The sequence below is a fragment of the Triticum dicoccoides genome, chromosome 5A, assembly GCF_002162155.2.
Source record: "Triticum dicoccoides isolate Atlit2015 ecotype Zavitan chromosome 5A, WEW_v2.0, whole genome shotgun sequence".
Taxonomy (NCBI): Eukaryota; Viridiplantae; Streptophyta; class Magnoliopsida; order Poales; family Poaceae; genus Triticum; species Triticum dicoccoides.
In genome coordinates this window covers 93,227,892-93,235,142 of record NC_041388.1, presented here as the reverse complement: position 1 = coordinate 93,235,142, position 7,251 = coordinate 93,227,892, and positions in this window count along the sequence as shown.

Sequence of the window (7,251 nt, the reverse complement as noted above, 5' to 3'; positions counted from 1 at the left end):
TTATGTGATTTGATGTATCGAAGGTTGTTCAGAGTCCCGGATGAGATCACGGACATGACGATCAGTCTCGAAAAGGTCGAGACATAAATATTGATATATTGGACCATGTTATTCAGACACCGGAAGTGTTCTGGGTGGTTTCGGATAAAACCGGAGTGCCGGAGGGTTATCGGAACCAACCCCGGGAAGTTAATGGGCCACCATGGGCCTTAGAGGAGAGAGGGTCGGCCAGGAGGTGGCACACGCCCCCAGTCCGAATTGGACAAGGGGTGGGGGCGACGCTCCCCTCCTTCCTTCTCCCCTTCCTCTTTCCTTCCCCTCCTTGTTGGACTAGGAAAGGGGGGAACCTACTCCTAGTAAGAGTAGGATCCCCCCCTTGGGACGCGCCCCTTGAGGCCGGTCGGCCCCCTCCTCCCCTCCTTTATATACGGGGGAGGGGGCACCCCATAGACACCCAAGTTGATTTCTTACCCATGTGCGGTGCCCCCCTCCACAGATTTCCACCTCGGTCATATTGTCGTAGTTCTTAAGCAAAGCCCTATGTCGGTAACTTCATCATCACCATCAACACGCCATCATGCTGACAAAACTCTCCCTCGGCCTCAGCTGGATCTAGAGTTCGAGGGACGTCACCGAGTTGAACATGTGTAGATCACGGAGGTGTCGTGCATTCAGTACTTGATCGGTTGGATCGCGAAGACGTTCGACTACATCAATTGTGTTACTCAACGCTTCCGCTTTCGGTCTACGAGGGTACGTAGACACACTCTCCCCTCTTGTTGCTATGCATCTCCTAGATAGATCTTGCATGATCGTAGGATTTTTTTTTGAAATACTGCGTTCCCCAACAGTGGCATCCGTGCCAGGTCTATGCGTAGATGTTATATGCACGAGTAGAACACAAAGAATTGTGGGCGATAATAGTCATACTGCTTACCAGCATGCCATTCTTTTATTTGGCGGTATTGTTGGATGAAGCTGCCCAGACCGACATTACATGACCGCGTTCATGAGACTGGTTCTACCGACGTGCTTCGCACACAGGTGGCTAGTGGGTGTCTGTTTCTCCAACTTTAGTTGAATCGAGTGTGACTACTCTCGGTCCTTGTTGAAGGTTAAAACAGAACACTTGATGAAAAATTGTTGTGGTTTTTGATGTGTAGGTAAGAACAGTTCTTGCTAAGCCCGTGGCAGCCATGTAAAACTTGCAACAACAAAGTAGAGGACGTCTAACTTGTTTTTGCACGGCATGTTGTGATGTGATATGGTCAAGACGTGATTATATAAATTGTTGTATGAGATGATCATGTTTTGTAACACAATTATCGGCAACTGGCAGGAGCCATATGGTTGTCGCTTTATTGTACAAAATGCAATCGCCATGTAATTGCTTTACTTTATCACTAAGCGGTAGCGATAGTCGTGGAAGCAATAATTGGTGAGACGACAACGATACTACGAGGGAGATCAAGGTGTCAAGTTGGTGACGATGGCGATCATGATGGTGCTTTGGAGATGAAGATCAAAGGCACAAGATGATGATGGCCATATCATATCACTTATATTGATTGCATGTGATGTTTATCTTTTATGCAGCTTATTTTTCTTAGTACGACAGTAGCATTACAAGATGATCTCTCACTAAATTTCAAGGTATAAGTGTTCTCCCTGAGTATGCACCGTTGCTACAGTTTGTCGTGCCGAGACACCACGTAATGATCGGGTGTGATAAGCTCTACGTTCACATACAACGGGTGCAAGCCAGTTTTGCACAAGCAGAATACTCAGGTTAAACTTGACGAGCTATGCAGATATGGCCTCGGAACATTGCGACCGAAAGGTCGAGCGTGAATCATATAGTAGATATGATCAACATAGTGATGTTCACCATTGAAAACTACTCCATCTCACGTGCTGATCGGACATGGTTTAGTTGATATGGATCACGTGATCATTTAGATGACTAGAGGGATGTCTATGTAAGTGGGAGTTCTTAAGTAATATGATTAATTGAACTTTAATTTATCATGAACTTAGTACCTGATAGTATTTTGCATGTCTATGATATTGTAGATAAATGGCCCGTGTTGTTGTTCCATTGAATTTTAATGCGTTCCTAGAGAAAGCTAAGTTGAAAGATGATGGTAGCAACTACACGGACTGGGTCCGTAACTTGAGGATTATCCTCATTGCTGCACAAAAGAATTACGTCCTGGAAGCACCGCTAGGTGCAAAGCCCGTTGCATGCAGGAGCAACACCAGATGTTATGAACGTCTGGCAGAGCAACGCTGATGACTACTCGATAGTTTAGTGTGCCATGCTTTACGGCTTAGAATCGGGACTTCAACGACATTTTGAACATCATGGAGCATATGAGATGTTCCAGGAGTTGAAGTTAATATTTCAAGCAAATGACCGAATTGAGAGATATGAAGTCTCCAATAAGTTCTATAGCTGCAAGATGGAGGAGAATAGTTCTGTCAGTGAACATATACTCAAAATGTCTGGGTACCAGAACCACTTGACTCAACTGGGAGTTAATATTCCTGATGATAGTGTCATTGACAGAGTTCTTCAATCACTGCCACCAAGCTACAAAAGCTTTGTGATGAACTATAATATGCAAGGGATGGATAAGACAATTCTCGAGCTCTTCGCCATGCTAAAAGTTGAGGAGGTAGAAATCAAGAAGGAGCATCAAGTGTTGATGGTCAACAAGACCACTAGTTTCAAGAAGAAGGGCAAAGGGAAGAAGGGGAACTTCAAGAAGAACGACAAGCAAGTTGCTGCTCAAGTGAAGAAGCCCAAGTCTGGACCTAAGCCTGAGACTGAGTGCTTCTACTGCAAAGGGACTGGTCACTGGAAGCGGAACTGCCGCAAGTATTTGGCGAATAAGAAGGATCACAAAGTGAAAGGTATATTTGATATACATGTTATTGATGTGTACCTTACTAATGCTTGCAGTAGCGCTTGGGTATTTGACACTGGTTCTATTGCTAATATTTGCAACTCGAAACAGGGGCTACGGATTAAGTTTAGATTGGCTAAGGACGAGGTGACAATGCGCGTGGGAAATGGTTCCAAACTCGATGTGATCGCGGTCGGCACGCTACCTCTACATCTACCTTCGAGATTAGTCTTAGACCTGAATAATTGTTATTTGGTGCCAGCATTAAGGATGAACATTATATCTGGATCTTATTTGATGCGAGACGGTTATTCATTTAAATCGGAGAATAATGGTTGTTCTATTTATATGAGTAATATCTTTTATGGTCATGCACCCTTGATGAGTGGTCTATTTTTATTGAATCTCGATAGTAGTGATACACATATTCATAATATTGAAGCCAAAAGACATAAGTTTAATAATGATAGTGCAACTTATTTGTGGCACTGCCGTTTAGGTCATATTGGTGTAAAGCGCATGAACAAACTCCATGTTGATGGGCTTTTGCAATCACTTGACTATGAATCACTTGATGCTTGCGAACCATGCCTCATGGGCAAGATGACTAAGACTCCGTTCTCCGGAACAATGGAACGAGCAACAGACTTATTGGAAATAATACGTACTGATGTATGCGATCCAATGAGTGTTGATGCTCGTGGCGGGTATCGTTATTTTAGACCTTCACCGATGATTTGCGTAGATATGGGTATGTCTACTTGATGAAACATAAGTCTGAAACATTTGAAAAGTTCAAAGAATTTCAGAGTGAAGTGGAAAATCATCGTAACAAGAAAATTAAGTTTCTATGATCTGATCATGGAGGTGAATATTTGAGTTATGAGTTTGGTCTTTGATACGTCTCCAATGTATCTACTTTTCCAAACACTTTTGGCCTTGTTTTGGCCTCCATCACCAATTTCATGATGCTCACCGCCGTGCTGAGTAATTCCATCGTAGGCTTGCTGGACGGTGATGGGTTGGATGGGATCTATCATGTAATCGAGTTAGTTTTGTTAGGGTTTGATCCCTAGTGTCCACTATGTTCTGAGATTGATGTTGCTATGACTTTGCTATGCTTAATGCTTGTCACTAGGGCCCGAGTGCCATGATTTCAGATCTGAACCTATTATGTTTTCATCAATATATGAGTGTTCTTGATCCTATCTTGCAAGTCCATAGTCACCTATTATGTGTTATGAGCCGTTAATCCCGAAGTGACAATAATCGAGATACTTACCGGTGATGACCGTAGTTTGAGGAGTTCATGTATTCACTATGTGTTAATGCTTTGTTTCGGTTCTCTATTAAAAGGAGGCCTTAATATCCCTTAGTTTCCGTAAGGACCCCGCTGCCACGGGAGGGTAGGGCAAAAGATGCCATGCAAGTTCTTTTCCATAAGCACGTATGACTATATTCGGAATACATGCCTACATTATATCAATGAACTGGAGCTAGTTCTGTGTCACCCTAGGTTATGACTGTTACATGATGAACCGCATCCGGCATAATTCTCCATCACTGATCCATTGCCTACGAGCTTTCCATATATTGTTCTTCGCTTATTTACTTTCCTGTTGCTATTGCTATCATCACTACAAAATACCAAAAACATTGCTTTTACTACTGTTACCTTTTGCTACCATTACCACTGCTATCATATTACTTTGCTACTAAACACTATGCTGAAGATATTAAGTTTCCAGGTGTGGTTGAATTGACAACTCAGCTGCTAATACTTGAGAGTATTCTTTGGCTCCCCTTGTGTCGAATCAATAAATTTGGGTTGAATACTTTACCCTCAAAAACTGTTGCGATCCCCTATACTTGTGGGTTATCAGTCTTCATTTGAAACAATGCGGAATAGTTTCACAACTCACGCCACCTGGAACACCATAGGGTAATGGTGTGTCCGAACATCGTAACCGCACTTTATTAGATATGGTGCGATATATGATGTCTCTTACTGATTTACCGCTATTGTTTTGGGGTTATGCTTTAGAGACGGCTGCATTCACGTTAAATAGGGCACCATCAAAATCCGTTGAGACGACACCATATGAACTATGGTTTGGCAAGAAACCCAAGTTGTCGTTTCTTAAATTTTGGGGCTACGATGCTTATGTGAAAAAGCTTCAACCTGATAAGCTCGAACCCAAATCGGAGAAATGTGTCTTCATAGGATACCCAAAAGAGACTGTTGGGTACACCTTCTATCACAGATCCAAAGGCAAGATATTTGTTGCTAAGAATGGATCCTTTCCAGAGAAGGAGTTTCTCTCGAAAGAAGTGAGTGGGAGGAAAGTAGAACTTGATGATGTAACTGTACCTTCTCCCTTATTGGAAAGTAGTTCATCACATAAATCAGTTCTAGTGATTCCTACACCAATTACTGAGGAAGCTAATGATGATGATCATGAAACTTCTGATCAAGTTACTACCAAACCTCGTAGGTCAACCAAAGTAAGATCCGCACCAGAGCGGTACGGTAATCCTGTTCTGGAGGTCATGTTACTTGACCATGACGAACCTACGAACTATGAGCAAGCGATGATGAGCCCAGATTCCACAAAATGGCTTGAGGCCATGAAATTGAGATGGGATCCATGTATGAGAACAAAGTGTGGACTTTGGTTGACTTGCCCGATGATTAGTAGGCCATAGAGAATAAATGGATCTTCAAGAAGAAGACTGACGCTGACGGTAATGTTACTGTCTACAAAGCTTGACTTGTTGCGAAAGGTTTTCGACAAGTTCAAGGAGTTGACTACGATGAGACCTTCTCACCCGTAGCGATGCTTAAGTCCGTCTGAATCATGTTAGCAGTTGCCGCATTTTATGATTATGAAATTTGGCAAATGGATGTCAAAACTGCATTCCTTAATAGATATCTTAAAGAAGAGTTGTATATGATACAACCAGAAGGTTTTGCTGATCCAGAAGGTGCTAACAAAGTGTGTAAGCTTCAGCTATCCATTTATGGACTGGTGCAAGCATCTCGGAGTTAGAATATACGCTTTGATAGTGTGATCAAAGCATATGGTTTTATATAGACTTTTGGAGAAGCATGTATTTACAGGAAAGTGAGTGGGAGCTCTGTAGCATTTTTGATATTATATGTGGATGACATATTGTTGATCGGAAATGATACTGAATTTTTGAATAGCATAAAAGGATACTTGAATAAGAATTTTTCAATGAAAGACCTCGGTGAAGCAGCTTATATATTGGGCATCAAGATCTATAGAGATAGATCAAGATCCTTAATTGGACTTTCACAAAGCACATGCCTTGATAAAGTTTTGAAGAAGTTCAAAATGGATCAAGCAAAGAAAGGGTTCTTGCCTGTGTTACAAGGTGTGAAGTTGAGTCAGACTCAATGCCCGACCACTGCTGAAGATAAAGAGAAAATGAAAGTCATTCCCTATGCCTCAGTCATAGGTTCTATAATGTATGCAATGTTGTGTACCAGACCTGATGTGTGCCTTGCTATTAGTTTAGCAGGGAGGTACCAAAGTAATCCTGGAGTAGATCACTGGACAGCGGTCAAGAACATCCTGAAATGCCTGAAAAGGACTAAGGATATGTTTCTCATTTATGGAGGTGACAAAGAGCTCGTCGTAAATGGTTATGTCGATGCAAGCTTTGACATGATCCGGATGACTCTAAGTCACAAACCGGATACTTATTTTTATTAAATGGTGGAGCTGTCAGTTGGTGCAGTTCTAAGCAGAGCGTCATGGCGGGATCTACGTGTGAAGCAGAATACATAGCTGCTTCGGAAGCAGCAAATGAAGGAGTCTGGATGAAGGAGTTCATATCCGATCTAGGTGTCATACCTAGTGCATCGGGTCCAATGAAAATCTTTTGTGACAATACTGGTGCAATTGCCTTGGCAAAGGAATCCAGATTTCACAAGAGAACCAAGCACATCAAGAGACGCTTCAATTCCATCCGTGATTAAGTCAACGAGGGAGACATAGAGATTTGCAAGATACATATGGATCTGAATGTTGTAGACCCGTTGACTAAGCCTCTCTCACGAGCAAAACATGATCATCACCAAGACTCCATGGGTGTTAGAATCATTACTGTGTAATCTAGATTATTGACTCTAGTGCAAGTGGGAGACTGAAGGAAATATGCCCTAGAGGCAATAATAAAGTTGTTATTTATATTTCCTTATATCATGATAAATGTTTATTATTCATGCTAGAATTGTATTAACCGAAAACTTAGTACATGTGTGAATACATAGACAAACACAATGTCCCTAGTATGTCTCTACTAGACTAGCTCA